The sequence below is a fragment of the Epinephelus fuscoguttatus genome, linkage group LG12 (assembly GCF_011397635.1).
Source record: "Epinephelus fuscoguttatus linkage group LG12, E.fuscoguttatus.final_Chr_v1".
Taxonomy (NCBI): Eukaryota; Metazoa; Chordata; class Actinopteri; order Perciformes; family Serranidae; genus Epinephelus; species Epinephelus fuscoguttatus.
This window is the reverse complement of record NC_064763.1, coordinates 2,899,154-2,921,982: the sequence shown is the minus strand read 5'-3', so window position 1 is coordinate 2,921,982 and position 22,829 is coordinate 2,899,154. Positions and strand designations below refer to the sequence as shown.

General features: G+C 41.4%; 2 protein-coding genes across 4 annotated transcripts in view; one reads left to right on the top strand and one right to left on the bottom strand.

The window, feature by feature from the left end:
- Window positions 1-8,611, bottom strand: part of LOC125898003 (galactosylgalactosylxylosylprotein 3-beta-glucuronosyltransferase 1-like) — a 73,708-nt gene extending 65,097 nt beyond the window's left edge. For all 3 annotated transcript variants that reach the window (XM_049591592.1, XM_049591590.1, XM_049591593.1), the window contains exon 1: window positions 8,486-8,611. The gene's annotated coding sequence lies outside the window, so the exon portion shown is untranslated. The remainder of the gene's footprint in view (window positions 1-8,485) is intronic.
- The window catches only part of LOC125898019 (uncharacterized), a 74,204-nt gene that overhangs the window by 29,833 nt on the left and 21,542 nt on the right, over window positions 1-22,829 (top strand). The window contains exons 11-14 of the mRNA XM_049591623.1: window positions 19,508-19,790; window positions 19,898-20,230; window positions 20,542-20,955; window positions 21,029-21,199. The gene's annotated coding sequence lies outside the window, so the exon portion shown is untranslated. The remainder of the gene's footprint in view (window positions 1-19,507; window positions 19,791-19,897; window positions 20,231-20,541; window positions 20,956-21,028; window positions 21,200-22,829) is intronic.

Genomic DNA, 22,829 nt, shown 5'->3' with positions numbered 1-22,829 from the left:
GGCAGTTTTAAGGCAAAATCTTACTTTGAAAGGGCAAATATGTCACTTCCTGTTGGATTTAGGTCAGGGGTGTCAGCGCATGATTTTTAGGTCTTGATGAGACGAACATGCCACTTTTGGTTTCATGTTTCTACGACGTTCCTACAGGCCGTGGCGGCCATTTTTGTGTGCCTAGGTGGCGATAGAGAGCCCATTTTGGCACTTTAGGGGTTAATGTCACCATTTTATAAAATTTTTCACCGGTTCTGATGTGCGTGCCAATTTTGGTGAGTTTTTGAGCATGTTTAGGGGGTCAAATTCCAGTTCAAAGTGGCGGCGGGAGAAAGAATAATAATAATTAAAGCTGCAAGCAGCGTTAGGCGGGACCTCGCACTCGCGCCCGTTTCGGCCCCCAGAATATGTCGTCACTGTGAATTATTTAGAAACATCAAACATATTGCCACAAACATCAGAAAATCCTTACAGAGCTGAACGGTTTGATGTTTGAATGTTTTCTGTAGCTGTAGGTATGCAGAAGTGATGTCACATTATGCAAATTAGATGGGCAATTTCTTCCCATCAGATTCCTCTTCCTTCATTTTGAGGAAGACATGACAAAAACAACACAAAACAAAATAAATCTACTGTGTAAATGTGTTCAAAATGTTTTTTGACTGAGATTTATGAAATCCAATATGGCTGCCTGCTGGTGATGCCACAGTATGCAAATTGGATGAGTTAATTTACTCCTATCACAAACTTTGGGTCATGATGAATAGTTTTCTCATTTATAGTAAGCCTTTATCTGTCACCACTTTAAAGCCACAGACTTTTGAAATGTTGAAATGAAAATGGAATATTTTCCTCAATTAACTCTGGCACCTAAAGGGTTAAAATGGAGATGCTGCCCCTGTCATGTCTGAATGTAAGATCTAGAAACGCACAGACATCATGTTTCTGTGAGTTTGTGTGTGACAGCGGTTGCCATGGTAATTAAGTAGGCGCACCTGGCAGAAGAGCAGAGAGAGACAGACACCTCTTTTAGTGGAGATTTAACTCCTCGAACAAGTTCTTCCCATTCCCAAAGCATTGGTCCAATCATGAAAATAATGTGATGATGAGAGAGATAAAGTTATACAGAAAATCTGTTTAGTAGCAGTTGAGCTGGCATGTGTGCATCTTTAAAACTGATAAAATAAACGGTGTAGGAGGAGATGTGTTTTCTTGAGACCACGTTTGAGGCGAAATCTTACTTTGAAAGGTCAAATAGCTCACTTCCTGTTGGAATCAGGTCATGGGTGTCAATGCGTGATTTGTAAGTCAAACACACCAGTTTTGGTTTGATTTTGATACGACATTCCTATGGGCTGCAGTGGCCATTTAAGTGCGTCTAGGTGGCGCTAGAGAGCCCATTTTGGCACTGTAGGGGTTAATAATGTGTATTTGCTGTTTCAAATGAAGTTTCTGCTGCTGTAATCTGTCCTTTAAAGATTGTGAGACAGACAGAGAGAGCCGTGTGGCTGTGTGGCTGTGTGTGTGTGTGTGTGTGTGCAGCTGTTGTCATGGCGATTAATGACTTGTCAGCACCTGTGGCACACACAGACAGCTAAGGAGAGCAGCTCACCAAAGGCTGTTTATAATGGGTTTTAACTCCTCAAACAAGTCCTTCCCATACCCAAACCGTTGGTCCAATCAAGAAAATAAAGTGATTGTGAGAGACAGCCACTTCTCGTGAACGCACGTGTCGCGTTTTATATTTCTACAGTCAAAAATGTGGTCAGAGGAGCGAGTTTAAAATGTGTTGCACCTAAGCTGTTTCCAGAAATTTCTCCTCTGAGTTTACATGGGAGTGAATGAGAAAAAAATCGGCGCTCCCTTCGCTTTGGAGCCACTCAGCAAAAATGTGTACGTGTGAGAGATTCCATGTCAACATATCTGCGAGCAGGACAAATTTTCCTACGTTTTGTGGTATAAATTGTGTCTGTACAGTGAAAATTGTGGCCATGGCAGTGAGTTAAAGACAAAAGTTTTAGACGATTTTTAGAGCCCTCTCCACTCTAGCTCACAGCATTCCATGCAATACACACCCATTGTAAAGTGAGAATTTCTCCACTTTTGCTCATGGTACTTTGAGGCACTGATCAAAACGGTAAAGATATGAACAAGATGAAAACATGAGTGAATAGATGAGACCTGTGGCAACATTTGAGAGTTGGAATGGAGTCTGTAGCACAAAGTATGGAGACGCTGTAAATGCTAGAAAAAGCCCGAAGATTGGTCTCTTTCTCCCCCCTGCTGCCATTCATTTCCTATGGGCCAGCTTTGGAAGATCGTCAGACGCGTTTTCTGACATCTCACCTTATGGAGGCCACAAAATCCAAACGAAGCGAGTAATGAAAAAGTTACGCACAACTTTTGATTAGAAGGAGTTGATCTGTAATCTGTGCAAGTTTGAAGTCGATAGGATAAACGCTGTATGAGAAGATGATTTTTTAGGAAAGGCAGTTTTAAGGCAAAATCTTACTTTGAAAGGGCAAATCTCTCACTTCAGGTTGGATTTAGGTCAGGGTGTCAGCGTGATTTTTAGGTCTTGATGAGACGAACACGCTACTTTTGGTTTCATGTTTCTCGACGTTCCTACAGGCCGTGGCGGCCATTTTTGTGTGCCTAGGTGGCTCTAGAGAGCCCATTTTGGCACTTTAGAATGTCACCATTTTATAAAATTTTTCACCAGTTCTGATGTGCGTACCAATTTTGGTGAGTTTTTGAGCATGTTTAGGGGGTCAAATTCCAGTTCAAAGAGGCGGCGGAAGAAAGAATAAAGAATAATAATAATAATAATTAAAGCTGCAAGCAGCGTTTGGCGGGACCTCGCACTCACGCCCGTTTCGGCCCCCAGCATATGTCGTCACTGTGAATTATTTAGAAATATCAAACATATTGCCACAAACATCAGAAAATCCTTACAGAGCTGAACGGTTTGATGTTTGAATGTTTTCTGTAGCTGTAGGTATGCAGAAGTGATGTCACATTATGCAAATTAGATGGGCGAATTTCTTCCCATCAGATTCCTCTTCCTTCATTTTGAGGAATACATGACAAAAACAACACAAAACAAAATAAATCTACTGTGTAAATGTGTTTAAAATGTTTTTTGACTGAGATTTATGAAATCCAATATGGCTGCCTGCTGGTGATGCCACAATATGCAAATTAGATGAGTTAATTTACTCCTATCACAAACTTTGGGTCACGATGAATAGTTTTCTCATTTACAGTATGCCTTTATCTGTCACCACTTTAAAGCCACAGACTTTTGAAATGTTGAAATGAAAATGGAATATTTTCCTCAATTAACTCTGGCACCTAAAGGGTTAAAATGGAGATGCTGCCCCTGTCATGTCTGAATGTAAGATGTAGACACACGCACAGACATCATGTTTCTGTGAGTTTGTGTGTGACAGCGGTTGCCATGGTAATTAAGTAGGCAGAAGAGCAGAGAGAGACAGACACCTCTTTTAGTGGAGATTTAACTCCTCGAACAAGTTCTTCCCATTCCCAAACCGTTGGTCCAATCATGAAAATAATGTGATGATGAGAGAGATAAAGTTATACAGAAGATCTGTTTAGTAGCAGTTGAGCTGGCATGTGTGCATCTTTAAAACTGATAAAATAAACGGTGTAGGAGGAGATGTGTTTTCTTGAGACCACGTTTGAGGCGGAATCTTACTTTGAAAGGTCAAATAGCTCACTTCCTGTTGGAATCAGGTCATGGGTGTCAATGCGTGATTTGTGAGTCAAACACACCAGTTTTGGTTTCATCTTGATACGACATTCCTACGGACTGCAGTGGCCATTTTAGTGCGTCTAGGTGGCGCTAGAGAGCCCATTTTGGCACTGTAGGGGTTAATAATGTGTATTTGCTGTTTCAAATGAAGTTTCTGCTGCTGTAATCTGTCCTTTAAAGATTGTGAGACACACAGACAGAGAGCCCTGTGTCTGTGTGTGCAGCCGTTGTCATGGCGATTAATGACTTGTCAGCACCTGTGGCACACACAGACAGCTAAGGAGAGCAGCTCACCAAAGGCTGTTTATAATGGGTTTTAACTCCTCGAACAAATGCTTCATGCCCAAACCGTTGGTCCAAGCAAGAAAATAAAGTGATTTTGAGAGCCAGCCACTTCTCGTGGGACGACGTGTCGCGTTTTATATTTCTCGAGTCAAAAATGTGGTCAGGAGCGAGTTTAAAATGTGTTGCACCTAAGCTGTTTCCAGAAATTTCTCGTCAGACTTTACATGGGAGTGAATGAGAAAATAATGGGCGCTCCTTCGCTTTGGAGCCGCTCAGCAAAAATGTGTGTACGTGGGAGAGATTCCATGTCAACATATCTGTGAGCTGGACAAATTTTCCTACGTTTTGTGGTATAAATTGTGTCTGTACAGTGAAAATTGTGGCCATGGCAGCGAGTTAAAGACAAAAGTTTTAGACGATTTTAGAGCCCTCTCCACTCTAGCTCACAGCATTCCGTGCAATACACACCCATTGTAAACTGAGAATTTCTCCACTTTTGCTCATGGTACTTTGAGAGGCACCCATCAAAACGATAAAAGATATGAAAAGATGAAAACATGAGTGAATAGATGAGACCTGTGGCAACAATTGAGAGTTGGAATAGAGTCTGTAGCACAAAGTATGGAGACGCTGTAAATGCTAGAAAAAGCCCGAAGATTGGTCTCTTTCTCTCCCCTGCTGCTATTCATTTCCTATGGGACAGCTTTCGAAGATCGTCAGGACGTTTTTGTGACATCTCACCTTATGGAGGCCACAAAATCCAAACGAAGCGAGTAATGAAAAAGTTACGCACAACTTTTGATTAGAAGGAGTTGATATGTAATCTGTGCAAGTTTGAAGTCAATAGGATAAGCGGTGTATGAGAAGATGATTTTTTAGGAAAGGCAGTTTTAAGGCAAAATCTTACTTTGAAAGGGCAAATATCTCACTTCCTGTTGGATTTAGGTCAGGGGTGTCAGTGCGTGATTTTTAGGTCTTGATGAGACGAACACGCCACTTTTGGTTTCATGTTTCTACGACGTTCCTACAGGCCGTGGCGGCCATTTTTGTGTGCCTAGGTGGCGCTAGAGAGCCCATTTTGGCACTTTAGGGGTTAATGTCACCATTTTATAAAATTTTTCACCAGTTCTGATGTGCGTGCCAATTTTGGTGAGTTTTTGAGCATGTTTAGGGGGTCAAATTCCAGTTCAAAGAGGCGGCGGAAGAAAGAATAAAGAATAAAGAATAATAATAATAATAATAAACACAGCAAAAACAATAGTGTCCTCGCCTTCGGCGAGGACTGGTCAGTGAGAAAAAATGCGGCAAAAACTATAGGGGGGCTGCTTTGTGAGTAGTCCACTGGTGTTGGGCCCGGTCACTTATAAACGCACGCAGCAAAAACAAGAGGGTCCTCGCCTTTGGCGAGGACTGCTCCTTGAGCAGTCCTCTGCCTCTAGGCTCGGTCCCTAATAATAATAAACACAGCAAAAACAATAGTGTCCTCGCCAAAGGCGAGGACTGGTCAGTGAGAAAAAATGCGGCAAAAACTATAGGGAGGGTCCTCGCCTTTGGCGAGGACTTCTTTGTGAGTAGTCCACTACTGTTGGGCCCGGTCACTTATAAACGCACGCAGCAAAAACAAGAGGGTCCTCGCCTTTGGCGAGGACTGCTCCTTGAGCAGTCCTCTGCCTCTAGGCTCGGTCCCTAATAATAATAAACGCACCAAAAACAATAGGGTCCTCGCCTTTGGCGAGGACTGCTCTGTGAGCAGTCCTCTGCCTTAGGGCTCGGTCCCTAATAATAATAATAATAAACACAGCAAAAACAATAGTGTCCTCGCCTTCGGCGAGGACTGGTCAGTGAGAAAAAATGCGGCAAAAACTATAGGGAGGGTCCTCACCTTCGGCGAGGACTTCTTTGTGAGTAGTCCACTACTGTTGGGCCCGGTCACTTATAAACGCACGCAGCAAAAACAAGAGGGTCCTCGCCTTTCAGCCGAGGTCCCTAATAATAATAATAATAATAATAAACACTACAAGAACAAGAGGGTCCTCGCCCTTCAACCGAGGTCCCTAATAAACACTACAAGAAAAAGAGGGTCCTCGCCCTTCAGCCGAGGTCCCTAACAAGAGGGTCCTCGCCCTTCAGCCGAGGTCCCTAAAAAAACAGCTTCATAGTGCTGACAACCCAGAGTTTACCCTGAAGTTACCTCGCTAACTCCAAATCCTGCTTTGAATACAGGCCACTGGCAGGGGACAGGCAGACAAAAAAATAAATCATGCTCCTTTTACAGTGCATTTAATAGTGTTGTCACTAAAAGAAACATCATATCTAGATGCAAATAAATTCACAACAGAGAGATGGGGAACAGATGAGCTCAGGAACGTAATTTTCTGACATTAAGTCCTCCTTACTGCAATCTGAATTCAGCCAACTGTTAATAATCTCTTAACTCTCCTGTTATGTCTTGGATCAGTCTGACCCTTTTTAAAGTTTGAAAATCAGAGAAAAATATTTGAAAGTATTTTTTCAGTATGAAACTTCTTCTGTTGGCCTTAATTAGTATTATCAACATTTAAAATGAACATAACATTTGACATATTTGTGTATAGTTTTTGGGTAATTTGACCTGGCAGTGAAAGTGAAAACTAAAAGGGGTCAGAAGTGTCAAATTTAGACCAGATCTTTCTATACGAATGGGAGACATAAGGTATTTCCCACTACTGCCATATTTCGCCCCAATCACACTCATGCACACTCATTGATCAGGAGGATTTGTCTGAAGATGAAGACCATCTTGAGATCAATTCTGATTATGAACCATCAGATGAGGAAATAGCTCATCCTGTTCCTCCAACCCTGCTGAAAAAACCAGCATGGACCAGCATAGAAATTGTTCAACAGGCAAGACATTCATGTGAAAAAATAGTGAAATACGGCTCCTTTTCCCACATTATACGTTAGGCTGCAGTGTACAGGGAACATAATAGACAGTGCCAGGGCCACCACAATGGCAGTGACTCTTGTCAAACAAAGCAAGTCAGGTTTTGAGCTGATCATTCCCCATTCAATACAGCAAAATGACTCATTCGGCTTCTTTTTAAGTGAACAGGTGGTCACTCTTACCCTGAACAGAAAAAGTATCTCACATCTATTTATCAACATCATCCCATCAAAATAAATGTAGTACAACTTTTAAAAAATGATGCGCTCACTCGGACAAACTATCAACATTCAGCAACCGGGCGTTATGGCAGGTGTCACAGAACACGGCATTTTGCAGGAGGCAATTGATGATTTTTTGGGGACATAACGATCAGATGTCATTGAAAAGTAACCAAAAGGGCCTAAACTATGCATTGGAGGGATATATTCATTATTTTATTGTTGAGAAGGTCGATGAAAAGCTTAATTTATAAGCCAGAATTACAGGTCATAGTGTACGCTTGTGAACCGCATCTCGTTGCCCTCGCCATCAAAGACAACAAGTTAAGGTTTTTGGCTCAGAATATGAGAAAAGGATAACAGCCTTTTTACCATCTTTACCAACAGTGTGTCTCTGTTAGTTTGGTGCTACAGTATTTACAGTGAATCATTCAGCATAATGTTTGCCAACCTTTGTTATCTCTGTGATTACAGGTAAGTTAATGGTGCTAAGCTCCAGAAGTTAATGTTAGCTTAACTAGAGCCTTATGGACAACAGCTAACAATGATGTACGATCACCAAAGTACAAAACTAGAACAAAATAGGCTAATGAACTCCCAGCAAACAAGGTGACATAATGAACAACGCAGCTAGGAGCTAATGTTAGGCAAACTTTAGCTAACGTTATCTAGAGATCTTAAAGATAACTTTATATTTCTTTCCAGCAAAGTGACAATATGTTGCCTCAAACACAATGTTGTCTTACCTTAGAACAGATGTAGACATCCTTGTTATTCTTATTCACGTTGAGTTGATGTTGTGGTCTAACATTATTGCACAACTTTATCCAAAGGAGACACTTTTCTCAATTGAGATGTGGTTTAAAGCGTGAATAATACAGCTCGTTGCCCAGCCTCTCAGGATACCTTGTGTTGGAGTTGCATGTACCCCATGCACACCGTTTGACAATTTTTAAACTTCAAATCTCCAAAAAAGCTCACAAAACCGAACTGTGCATTTGTCTGTGTAAAATACATGGCTCCAAGTAATCTGGTATAGTGTTATTGCTGTTTTTTTTTACTTCAGAAACTTTCAACCTCAGTTTCTTTCCTTCTGGTGCTGCTCCTTTGTATTTTGTTGTGCTCTTGTAACTAAGGGAAAGTTGCTTCTTTTCCAAGTAAGACCATAGTTTAACAACAATGATGTAGGCATTGACTATTAGTTGAATTAACTACAATACAATTCTTAATTTGGTGATAAAAAAAAAAAATAATAATAATAATAAAGTGTGAGAGATGTATACTTACAGAGATTTGTGATGATCCCCTTTTGTTACAGAGTGTAATCCTGCTGTGCTGTGTTAACGATGAAGGCACTAATAATGCTGTGGGGCCTTCATGTGTCAGCTGTGATGAACCAGGGATCCATCAAGTTCTCTTCCCAGGGAAAGAAAGCATGTGTGGTGCACATATGAGCACCAGAGTTGGGGTGACGAGTAGTGGATTTCGTTCACAGCATCCGGCGGGTGCTATCCAGTCCTTGGGTAGGGTCACATCCTCAGTGCCAGCCCCTGTGGAGACAGAGGAGGTCATCCCTCTGAAAGAATGTTGCTTCTCATTGCAAAAACAAAGGCTGGGATTGTCAAAGCTGATGGCAAGGGGATGGGGCAGAGGGGCATCTATGGCCAGAGGAGTTAGGACAATAGAATAAATCACATGAAAAATGTCACAGGCGCACAAATGGAATTTTTACATGGGGATGAAGCAGGATTTAAACAATTGAGAGATCCATGCACAACATGTGTGTTGTGCATGGAGTGTTGCTTATCTGAGGCATTAACAGCTATAGTTACAGGGTCCATGAGTGAGGGCATTTCTTTTCATTTTGCTTTCATTTCCTGACAGGCATATGAACAGAGTGCATTCTGAATGGACTCCTATGCTCGAATATTCTAATAATGGGATGGGGTAAAAAAAAAAAAAAAAAAAAAAAGTCTCTAATCTAAAGAACTCCAGTACATCTTATATCAGTAATTAAAGAAAATGTTTATATTTTGGAATGTGACAGAGTACAATGCCTGTAAATGATGATGCTTATAGCAGGTGGTTGAGTGACAATCAAGCTTGTGGAAAATTAGGTCAGTTATAATCCAGTCAAGGAAATGTCTGTTTGTCCACCAGCATGAGGGCATTCTGAGGGTAGCACACATGTTTCCTATATCAGACGTGACTTATCACTTCAGAAAAATCACATGTAATGCCACATTCACATCATATTGTTCAGACTGTATTACAAGAAGCTGAGGTGGGAAAACCACTAATGCCAGAGTCCAGTTTGTCATATGAATCAAAGATGTGGTGAATTTCTGACATGATATTTCTCACTTTGTGAGAGAAACTACAGAGGTGTCAGCAAACCACCAGAAACTCAGCTGCAAAACCACCAATTCTGTCAGTTATAATTATTCATTCAAATAAACACAAGAATTTTGTGCTCTAGAGAAAGGATCAGCACTCAAGCCCTATGATAAGCTATTATGGCAAGGCTTAACTATACAGACCAGTGAGCAGTGATAACTAACATGTCTTTGGGGTCATCGGGTGGGAACCTCCTTTCACCAGTGTTTCATCTAGTTGGTCCCACGACACCTCCAGGAGGCTAGACAGTGATCTCTGGCGTCCCAGAGACACTCACCTAATGCCAGGTCTCACTGCTCCCCACACCAATCCAATAACCTCCGTTACCCTACTTACGCATGGCTTTCTCAGCCCAAACAGCACTGCCACCTTCTATCAAACCCAGGCTCCGTACATGCGAGCTCCAGGTAGAAGCAGTGCTGATACTACCTTTCCTAGCACATCCACCATACTGTATTTCAAACGCTACATAGCATAACTCCAATATAAGCAAACAATAAAGGAGATAAATAAACTTGCAGGATCAGCAAACACACTCACCTTGCAGCATGGTCTCAAACAAAAGGGATTCAAATAGGCCACTCCCACACTTAAATAACCTTCCTCTTCCTGGATTTCCTCCTGAGAGGAAGTGGATCTCTCCACCTGATCTCAAGGAGTTATGTACCCTGCTTAGTAGTTCCCCCTGCTGGCCCCCAACTGACATTATTTTTTCGCTTCCAGATCCATTGGCTACATCTAACTGCTTCATCTGACATTTCCTTCACTGTCTTCCTCAAACTCTGTCCCTGCACTCCGAGTTCCCCCAGGAGTGAGACAGCTGATCTTGCTATGAATCCCCTACCCCCCACTTCCACTGGACAAATCCTAGTTTTCCATCCTCGCTGCTCAGCTAAGTCTGCATATCTAAGCTTTGTTCTTTCATAGGCTTCTTCCACTGAGTCTTCCCAAGGAACTGTCAGCTCAATGAAATAAACTATCCATTGACTCACAGACCACAACACTATGTCAGGCCTCTGATTGGTACAAACTATTTCCTGGGGAACAACAAGCTTTCCCCCTATATTTCCTTGCATTTCCCAATCACAAGCACCATCTAGGCGGCCACACCCTTGCCTCCTTACTAGCCTATCACTTCTGTATTTCTCCCCTTCGTGGACAAACTGAATTGCTAAACTCCTATTCTTAAAACCCTCTGAATTTGCCTGTCTGCGTTTTCCTTCGATGCGTGCAGCAAAGATTTTTTTAACACCTGGTTATGTCGCCATGTATACCGGCTTTGTGACAAGCTAACTTTACAGCCTGCCAAAATATACTTTAAGGTTGCGGTACCTGAACACACTGGGCATGATGGGTCCCCATTTACCCACAGTTTTAGGTTGTGGGGGTTGGTAACGTATGTAGCCCCTACCATGAATCTAATATGACTCTTCATTCCACAGGCCCCTCAATCAAGCTTCCTCTTTTCTACAATTTCCCAATTCAACCACTTTCCCTGCTTAACCTGGGCCACTACCTTTGCACCCCTTAATATCTCCTCCTGTCTCCTCCTGTATAACCAGCTTTCTTTTATTTTTGGGACCTGCTTTATTCCACACCAATTTGCCTGAGCCAAGCCCCAGGCCTCCCCGGGCAAACTGAACATTACAGATGCAGACACTTCAAATATCCGTTATGTCCGTGGTGGAGCAGTGACCGATCCGTGACAGGTCCCTGTTGTCACCTGGCTGGCTCATAGCTTTAATGAGATCCGCCGCGATGATGTAGAGAATACGGGGCCGACTGGTAACGCCCCCGAAGTTTAATTAGTAGAAACCAGTTGCAATGCTCTGTCTATCCGCCAGGAGGAGCAGTGAGTGTGGAAGCTGAAGTGGTTTACTGCACCTCTTATTACTGTAATAGTGGGAAAGAGCTTCCCACACTGGGCATATTTAATGATTATCACTATATATACATAATACCATTATTATGGCTATGTAAATGTAATTTGTAGTGCTGTCAGATCACTATTAGACCACCCCACTCTGTTGAGCGAAAATGTTGTTTTTCAGACTACATGCCAAAAAATATGGACTGAAGCAGAATCTTTCGTTAGATAAAAACAGCTTGTGAATACTGGAGATGATTACATAGATCTTTTCTTTTTTACTTTTTATTTTGAGGTTCAGACTGTAGTACAAGGCTCTGCACATGCTCTCACCTCACTGATCTGTCACTGTCTGTCTAAACAGATTTATGAAAGCGATATTTCACAAGATCTGATGGAAGAGGAATTTGTGATAAAATGTTTATTACTATTTATTAACACTAGAACCACCAAGGGGTCATTTTTACCCCTCTGGCATTTTGCATTGAAACAGACAATATTACTGATGTATTAAATAACGTTGCGGAGCACTTTTTTTATTTCGACGCCACACAATCATCTACAGTACACACATGAACACGAACACATGCTTGCTCAGATTAACCCCTCTGATCCCACTCTAACATTCACACACAACAGGCCAAGCCTATTTACACATAAATGCACAGATGAAAATATAGCAAACAACAAAGTACATCCAGTCCACAACCACAACCAAAACTGATCTTGCTGCCTTGAATCTAAATCAACATCATATTCATTATCATCACAAGTCAGCACTCATATCAGACTGATGTGCAGAGCCGCACATACACATACACACACACACACACACACACACACACACCCAACAACTGAACAAGCGCAGTTGCGCGGTTACTGAAAAGTAACCAGAACGCTGAATTTCTGACCATTACCGCCCACAACCGCAATGTGTATGTCCACTCCCGCCCGCTCCCGCAAAACTCTGAGAAATTATGCCCGCGCAATAATAGACATGCATTGATTTTGTGTCTTCTCCCGTCCCGCAGGAGAAAAGACGTCATTTTATAGGCTATTAATAAAGAGATTCATGGGGTTGTTTGTTTCGTTTCCCTGGCCTGCATGTCTTTTGATGCACTGGTCAGGAATAGCGCTCCTATTTCGTTGTTTTCATTTAGTTTTTAATGAAATAAAGGCTGTTTCATATTCTATTCTCCTCCTCTGTATTTTATTTATTTTTCTACCTTTATATAATCTTTATATAAGTGATTGAGGTTAAGCCAAGCCCGGCGCCAGGATGAAGTTACTGAGGGGGCGGTTAAAAATTACGAGGGGCCAAATTTTTATTATGCAGCATAGGTTCACACAGTGGGTTATAAAGAGCGTGCAGACGTGCCGTCGTGCGTAATGACAGCTCGTCGCTGGTGAAACACAATAAACTGCACATCTTCTTTCATGTTTGTCTCATGACAGATGGAGCTGACAGACAGACAGACAGACAGACAGACAGACAGAAAGGTGGAGCAAACGGCAAATTGGTATGAAAGCTGGTTCAGGGCATATTCGCTCATTTATGAATAAATATGGAGTGGAAACACTCATGCACGTGCACCAAGTTCCTGTGTTGACATCCTGTTGCTAGGCTACATCTTCTTCTTCTTCTTTTTCTTCTTCTTCTACTGTTTGATGGGGACCCGCGGGACCCAATCCCAATGCAGCCCTCTCTGTCAGAGTACAAAAGTTACCTGGGCCATGGCCCCCCTGGCCCCCCCAGTTCCACAGTCTATGCTTCAGGACATAAGTGAAGAACTGGATTAGGGAGAGACTGATGATCTGTCCTTTTCACCCGGCGAGGAGGAGTCATCTGAACATGAGGAACCGGAGCCGGCATTCAGAAAAAGGCCCAGGCCTCCGGTGGCAGAGGCTCCCCCGACTTCACCTAGACAGTGAGCCGAACGCGTTGTTGATCGATCTCCATCGATAGAGTACACAGTTTTTTGTGTGTGATATTAAACAATTCTATAGAGTCCGGGAAAATTTGTTGGCAGCTCTGGTTTGATCATATACAGTGGTGGAAAAAAGTTTTCGGACACCCTTAAAATTTTACACAATCTCAAATATTATCATGAAATATTTGTGGAAAAGGGTGTGGCTGCATTAGACAGATACAAACAAATACAAATTATATTTTTTTGTTTATTGTTTACAAGACAAACTAACAAAACTAAATTCTTGACAGTTTCAATATGTCAGTTCTCAACATTGTCGGTATCAAAGTCAACAAATAACAGAGAATGTGTTCAAAACTGAACAAAAAATAAATAAACCATCACATCATCAAATTAATATTTAGTAGTCCTGCCATTGGCACGTAGTAGAGCTCTAATCCTGGCTGGCATGTTCCCCACGAGCCTTTCACACTGTTGAGGGGTAATCTTGTCCCATTCTTCTTGAATTACTGCTTTTAATTCTTCTAAATTCTTTGGTTTATGCTTTGAAACAGACTTTTTCAGAATCCACCACAGATTTTCAATGGGGCTCATGTCCAGGGATTGAGCTGGCCACTCTAAGACCTGGATACTGTGCTCCTGCAGCCAAGTTCTACTGGCCTTGGATGTGTGGCAAGGGGCATTATCTTGTTGAAACATCCAGTTTTTACCTCGACGGAACAGTGCACGCGCAGAAGGGAGCATGTGGGTTTCGAGAATGGTACAATACTTGGTAGAGTTCAATGTGCCGTCACAGACAGTGAGATGACACCAGCACTCATGCATCCCCAAACCATGATACTGCCTCCACCATGCTTCACAGTAGGTACTGTACATGCTGGAGAAAATGCTTCGCCTGGCCTTCTGCGTACCCTCACATTAGTAGGAGGAAGATAAAGCTGGAAACTGGACTCATCTGACCACAAAATCTTCTTCCAATTCCTGGCTGTCCAGTTCTTGTGTGCCTGGGCCCAACGACACCGGGCTAACCTCTGTCTCTCATTGATCAGGGGCTTCTTGATAGCCTTATAGGACCTTAAGCCATGATCTAAAAGTCGGCCACGTAGAGTGCGGGTGGAACACTGGACACCACTTTGGTTTGACCACTGCTGCTGAAGCTCCTGTGATATCATTCGGCGGTTTTGCCTGCACATGCGGATCAGGATGCGGTCATTTCTTGCTGAAGAAACCCTTGGACTCCCAGATCTTGGTTTGTCTTCCAAGCTGTTGGTTCGTCTGTATTTCTGCAGAGTGTATCCAACTGCTGAAGGACTGCATCTGCACTTCCTGGCTATCTGGCGGCAGCTGTACCCTTCCTGGCTGAGAATCTTTATCTTCAGGTGTGTTTCCTGCGTTAGGCTCCTTGTTTTAGCCATTTTTGTGTCTGAAGAACTTTCAAATGTGCTGGCTTTATGTAGACACGAAGCTTGGCAACAAAAATTGTGTCTTTTAATAAAAAGACGGACCTTCATCACTGGTACCAAAATGACCCAATACTCAAAATTTCCTATGTATTTTTATGGAACCAATCAATTTTAAGTTTTTAATGGCTTTTTAGGATTTATTTAGTATTTTGGCTGTGACTGTACTAAAAGAAATTGCACTTGAAGACCTAAGAGTGATTCTTAATGCAATATTTCACAAATACATGGGGTGTCCGAAAACTTTTTTCCACCACTGTATTTTCACAAACTTGTATTTTAATTGTCACTCTGCTCAGGCAACTTGCGGGATAACTCTGGCTGATGATCCAATCAGATTGTAGTTTAGAGAATATCAACCAATGGCAGAAGGCCTTAGGACCCGAAAATGTAAACAGGGAATACTGACAGCTCCGTCTTTTTTTGACTTATTATTGTGTCAAAACAATTTAATGTAAATATATGGTATATAATCACCATCATCATATATGTATGTAACATGATTGTATAATCTTAGGGTCTACACAAATCCCTTTGCAGGTGCTAAAAATGGCCAGTGTTCTGATTTATTTTTCTATGTATGCCCCCGTTAAGTTTCTTTTATATTGCTGATAATAGCAACAGCCTACAGTCTCTGCTTCGTGTTGTGATAATGACGGTGGACTAACAGCTAACAGTTAGTAACATCAGTTGACTCCAACGAAGACACACAGACGCTCCAATGTCGGTTCAATGATGACTGTTTATTGCTTACAAGCACTTCGGGATCTGGGGGATACAAGCCCGGTCTCAGTAAAACTATTTAATATAAATAAAATCATAATCAAAGGACACTTACAATACTAATAAATGACGTCAACATGACGAAGCTTAATAACCGTTAAATAACAAATTACATGGTCAACGGTCTAACCTTGACGAGCATCAAAGACTTACTATATTACAAATTACATAAAAGACACTATTGATACAGATGAACCAGTACACATTGATAATCACTCTGAATGTCAATATATTTATAATTAGTAATAAAGTCTCTCTCAGATAAGCTATACATTAATATTTATAGGTTTCCATTTAACAGTCACACATTCACGTGGGGGATACAAGCCCGGTCTGACTTGTTCCCCTGGTGATGGGCTTTATGGCTGCATTGTTACCTTGGATACTGTGTAGCCAAGTATTAAATTTGAAATATAAGATAACAGAATAAAAATATGAAAATAACACAAATATGTACACCTTACAACTATTAAATAAAGGTAAAATTACTGGCAAAATTATATTTTATATTACAAGATTTTGCTATTAGACATAGCGGCCATTTAAAGCTCAACTGATGTATGCATATGTTACATCTGCTTCTCATATTGTTCTAATACTAAACAAAAGAGTAACTTTAATATATATGTATATATTTCTTAATAATAGACCCTAAACTGACTAGTTTATAAGCTTCTAGAGTCTAATGAATGACCTAATAAACTACAATATACAACAAGTGATGAGTCTGAGTCATTTTCTCCACTTGATTTGATTTTTTTTTTTAAACGTCATCTCATTTGCATAAACCCAAACACATGTTTACCTTAGCTAGCACATCTGCAGCTAAGGATGCATCCTGGAAAATATGGAGTGCTGTATGCACGTAGCAGGCAGCACAACTCCTAGTATCATACAGTTTTCAGCCGAAAGTTGGGCAGCATTTGTAAGAAGTTCTCTGGAGTGGGTCAGTTTTGATACTAAAGAAAGCCAAGTTACAGCAATAGCTGGAGAAAAATATGATTTAAAGGAAAATGTCTTTGTGTGCCAGCTAATGTTGGCTACCACCGAGAATGTTATATGCAATATGCCAACAGAGGAAACATTGCGAGAGCTCGCAAGAGTAAAGAGAGGGCAATACAGCAGATTGGTTTGTACAACATTGTGGTTTTGACTTTGGACAGTACATTCAATTTCAATTTTCATATCATAAATATTCATATATCATACAGTGGTGAAGTATTCAGATCCTTTTGTTATTCATATACCATACAGTTGTGAAGTATTCCAATCCTTTTGTTATTCATATACCATACAGTGGTGAAGTATTCAGATCCTTTTGTTCAGTAAAAGTACTAATACCATAGTCATCACATAGTTTGATAGTTAGAAAGTTTAGCGGTAGTAGATAGTAGATAGTTTGCATCTGATTTCCTGTCAACTCCATGGTCTCTCGAACCAGCAGGCGAGGATCAAGATGTCACACATGTGCCCAGACGATGTGTAACAGCCTTTCAGTCATTCATTCAGTCAGTGGCGAAGATGAAGACGGCCCGTTGATGTCGTCCATGACAGCGGGGCCCGAGCAGTGCAGTCAGGATACTCTGAGCGTTAGCTGGGTTACTCACAGCACAGTCCGTTTATTCCTCAGGTTCTCCTCATCGGAAACTATGAACTGCAGCCTCATTAGTAAGCTGAGTTAGCTGTACTCATAGAGGCTGTACTGCGGCTAAATGTCCATTCACTTTGCTAGTGATGAATGCTAACAACACATCGGTGGCTAATGAGCTAATACACAACGTGAATAACTGTTCAAAACACTTCAACTAAAGTTAGAAACGTCTTCAGTTTCTCACGGAAGATATGCAGAAAATGTCCAGGTGAATACTGTGGGTTAGATACCATAAAGACACAGACTACATACTTTTTACGGTTAACTCCGATCAACTCCTCTGAGCCGTGTTTACTTTCTATTTGGGCGAATATCGTTGGCACACTTCAAGTCAGGTGATGATGGAACGTGTTGTTGATTGGTTTGCGGTATAGTACACCATAGCGTTTGTCTGATTAGTTTATCAAACATAAGTTTAGTTTTCATAAAAATATGATCGAATTGAGACTGCCAACAAACAGAAACGTGTTCAGAAAAAATATATTAAGTTAATGTTAAAAAAGCAGCTACTCTATCGCTGAGGATTGATCATTTCAAAAACAAAAGCAGATAGCGACCTTCAGCCCACTGCCTAACCCTCACAATCACAGCAGTCCTCAGATGTTGTGACAGACAAGCCCCCACTCTCACAAAACATGTTTCCTAATTATATATATATATATATATATATATATATATATATATATATATATATATATTTATATGTGTATATGTATATATATATATATATATATATATATATATATATATATATATATACACATATACAGATATATATGTGTCCCACCATGAGAAACCCAGCAACAAGTCGGCCCGGCACAAGTCGAAAAAAAAAGAAAAAATTGATTTTTTAAAAAAATTAGTGATTTTCATTTTTTGCAGAATGTGTAAGTTGAAATCATGAAGAAGCCACTCCATGTTTCAAATAACAGTATTGGTGGCCTTAAAACCATAAACTTTGTATTTGAATTTGGGCTGTTTTAGAGAAAATGCTCTGATCCTAGTTGGGGGTGCGGCGGTAACAACAGTAAATTTGCATACTGGCTTTCTTTGGCTATTCACGTGCTTTTGTTCTTTTTTCGGCCAATCAGCTGAACCACATGCAGCCAGCCGCTCCTGCATATTAAGGAACTGCTACTTCTGGAAGCTGCATGTGTTTTTATCATTGAATGAAGATGGACCAGGAAAAACGCATTGCAGAAGAGCTAAATCGTGGCTACTACAGCGCAAATCTTTGGCAGTACTTCTTCAACAAGACAGATGCTTCTGGTTATGCCGACGCCGATCTCACTTCTGATTCTGAACCCAAACTAGAAGATGAAACTGACGAAATTGACTAGAGCGACTGCATTACACTGGAGAACATCCCTAATCTACAGCTGACCTTAGCTGAAGATGAAGACGACGAAGAATCCCTCGGCCTCGCAGCGGAGGAGCTGGAGCGTAAGATATCAGAAGCTATATCTACGGTAACATTTGAAAAGGATAAAGACAGCAAAATGGAGAAGATCTGTAACTTTGACTGCAAATGCTACGGAAGAAGAAAGGAGAATTCTCTCTTTGGGACACAGTCGTGTAGCCACAGACTTTCTCCAGAGCTTATGTACAACATACGGAAGGATTCTTTAGCTGCCGAAAGAGAGTGGCAGGACATGAGAATAACTGGACACCTCGAGGCGAACAGACGTACAGTAGTTACTTCTGAGACGACTACATCCACCAAGAAGCACCCCCGAACCACTTATTTCATCGGAGGCAATAAGTCTGCAGGAATACTTTTCATTTTCTTATAGGCTGAGTTTTCATTAATGTCCAAGTTATCTACGTTACGTTAGTGTTCATTCGAAGTCACATACAGGGATTACAAACTGTTTTTTCATGTTTTTTCATGGCTATACCTTACATTGTTATTAGCTAGCTCAGTAATGTCGTTTTAAAATGAAAATGATATGCACATCAAAACTAAGCTGTAATGAGAGGTTTATATAGGGTAATGTGAGCATCTGCTATTAGTTTGAATAACACACCAACCTGATGATGTGCTTGAATAGTGTGTGAATCACACACCCTTGGGTGCATGAATAAAGTATTGACTGTGATGCTAATGATTTAGCAACTAGCCTACCTGAGGGCAGTTTGGATGAATACATCCAGAGTCAGGTGACAAGGTGCCTGTTAGCATGACCCATGATCTGAAACTTCTTTGTTTTCCTTTTTCAGAATTGGCAAAGACACTCTGACTGACATAATCAAACACTTTGATGAGAATGGGGCAAGACCACGGTTAAGGAAGAAGAGCTCACAGCCACGGCCAGCCAGGTTCATCAGCTGTGAACAAATCAACAAAGCTGTGGAATTTATGAAAAAAACTACGCAGAAGACAATGCCATCATGCTGCCTGGCCTACATCCTGGGCATAGGGATTGGCATGTGAAGTTGCTGCCAACCCATGTGTCTAAGGCCTCAGTGTGGCGTCTCTACATGAAGTCTGCTAAGGAGCTTGGTATGTGTAAAAATTGATTTTGAATCGAATGCTTCTAATGTGAAGTAATGTGAAGCACTATTAGCAATTAAAGTATAATTAACCATAAGTAATATCAATTTTTTCAGGTGAGCGTGCAGTTTGTAAATCAAGCTTCAAAGCACTGTGGAACCAGCTCCTCCCGCACATCAGAAGCTGCAGGCCACATAGAGATCTCTGCTGGCAGTGCCAAAACAATAACGAGCAGCTGGTACGAAGTGCAAACCTCCCAGATGATAGAAAGTCTGAAGCAGTCAAGAAGCAACAAGATCATCTTGCCCTTGTGCAAAAAGAGAGGGCTGTGTACAACAAGATGACTGCTGCCTGCAGAAAGACGTGCTGACTCTCAGTTGTCGTTTGGACGCTCCCCATCAGCAAGCAAGAAGATCAGGATGCATTACAGTTTTGATTTTGCACAGCAGGTACTATTTATCACACGTTATTTTCTTCACTTCACTTTATTAAATGTCCCTTGAGGGGCAATTTGGTTTGCAGCAGACACACACGCCAAGTGTTACTGTACAATATTAAAGTGCATAGAGAATAAGTAGCCTAATAATAAATAGTTACAAGTGCAAATGCAAAGTAGCAATAATAAATAATAATAAAAAACCAGTTATTTTGTTGAATGAAAGTTTTTTTATTTCTATAATTTTGATTTATTAGATTGTTATGAATAGACACAAACGTCTTTCATTTGATCTAATCCCCTTTCCCTCTCTGTTTTCTTCAGATGCACCTTCCCTCAAACCCTCCTCAGCCTGGGCCAATGTACTTCCTGACTCCATGGAAATGTGGCCTTATTGGTGTCTCCTGTGAAGGGCTGCAAAAACAGGTGAATTTCCTGATTGATGAAGGCATGTCGTCAAGTAAGTGGAGCAATGAAGCCATCAGCTACATGCATCATTTATTCAGCAACTTCGGAGTTGGAGAAACAGACGTGGATCTTCAATGTGACAACTACAGTGGGCAAAACAACTTCATGCTCTGGTACGGTGCCTGGTGGGTTGGACACAAGCTTCACTCCACACTTAGCATCCACTTCCTTATTGCTGGCCACACCAAATTTGCCCCTGACTGTGGCTTTGGACTAATCAAGCAAGCATTCATGAGGACCAGAGTCAACACTTTGGCAGACATCGCCAAAGTTAGTTTATTTTATTTGACTACTGTAAATGTGTAAAACATGCATGAAAAGTAATAGAATATTTCCATTGCAGTCCTTGCTGTCAACAGGTAGTGGAAAACAGCTCTCCTGAGAGTCACCTCAATATCCCACAGATTGTTGGAATGGCAGATGGCAGAGTGATAGTCAAGACCTTCGACTGGCAGACGCATCTGAGTCCCTACTTCCGAAGGCTCCCACAGATCAAGAGTCATCAGCACTTCAGGTATTTATATTGAAACTTATTTGCTCCTTCTAACTCTTAAGTATATTACCTTTCTTGTTTTTCATTTTTATTCAGGGGCTTTTTGTTTTGTTTTTTGTGATCAACTTTATTCAGGGGCTTTTTGTAACAAAGGCATTTCCATTTCAATAAAGTACATTCTGATTCTGATCAGTCCACTAAAGTGCTTAAGGAAAATAACACTACATCGACATTAACTACATTGTTCAAACTACTACAATAGTTTCTGCCCTGCAGGCGAACAGATACCAGATGTCACTGAGAGCTAGACCAGTAGGGGGTAAAGCTTATCTAAATGAGATGCAAATGAGCAGCATTGTGTTACCTGGCACCTGAGAATTTAGAATCGTTCAGGCTGGATTTCTCAGTAAAGTAGTTTGAGGAGTGCCTGCATTTAAATGGCCACAACTTCTTAAATATTTTCAGATTTCCATGTGTTAGACATTGTTGGAAAGCTTAGAAACTACACTTTCAGAATCTGTAAATGACTGAAAATGCTTCTCGGGAGACTTGTTCCTGGTTTTTCCATGGCTGGTCACATATATATATATATATATATATATATATGATGTCATTCAGTAGGTTCTAGCAAGATTACTGCACTTGCTAAACAAATTTTATTTATTTTGTATAGTGTCGGATCAACCAGATCTGTGTGAGGGCCACGCAACTGGAAAAGATGGGACTGTGTGGAAGCGTACACAGCCGGGATTACGCACTGGGAGAGCGCAGTCTCAGAACATCTTGACTGAAGTAGCTGGCCCAAATGCACATGCACGCCGTAATACTGATGACCATTTGAGCACGTTCATGTGTCTGATGGATCGTGTCATGCTGCAACACATCTGCGACTGTACAGTGGCAGAGGTGCATTGATGTGGAGCGGTGCATGGTTGCTAACACGACTCTGCCGTGCGCGATCCAGAGAACAGAGGAGAATTGTAAACGTGTGACCATGTACAGAAATGAATTTCGTTAGTTTTAAATATGCATTCAACTCACCTGACGTGCTGACGTATTGCGGTAAGCGAGTTGTGTCATTTCCGGTGTTTCTGTGACAGCGTCTCTGTACTGCTCTGGTGAATTCTAGTAGCCTGTTTTCTCACTTCAGTTGCTTTAACGTTGCTTTAACATCTGCTTCAAGTCTTAACCCACACTAGTTCTGTTTAAGCACTTATAGGTCTCCTCCTTTCTACGACTTTCTCGCTAATCTCTTAGCTGTTGTTTGCACGTTACTAGCCTTGGTAGCTACATTAGCTTTAAAGTTAGCGATGGCTTCTCCCTCTGCTCTTTCTTGCTCGGTGTGCCAAATGTTCAGTTATGCCTCTGCCTCCTTTAGCGACAGTAGTAACTGTAACAAGTGTAGCTTATTTGCTGCGTTGGAGGCAAGGCTTAGTGGCTTAGTGAATTAGAAGCGCGGCTCCGCACCATGGAAAACCATTCGGTAGCTGCGGTAGTTAGCCAGCCCCCTGTAGCCGATGCGGAGCCACATAGCATAGCCTTAGCCTCTGCTAACTGTCCTCCGATAACTCCCGTTCAGCCGGGAAGTTGGGTTACGGTTCGCCAGAAGCACAGCTCCAAGCCGAAGCCCACGGCTCACCACCAGCCTGTT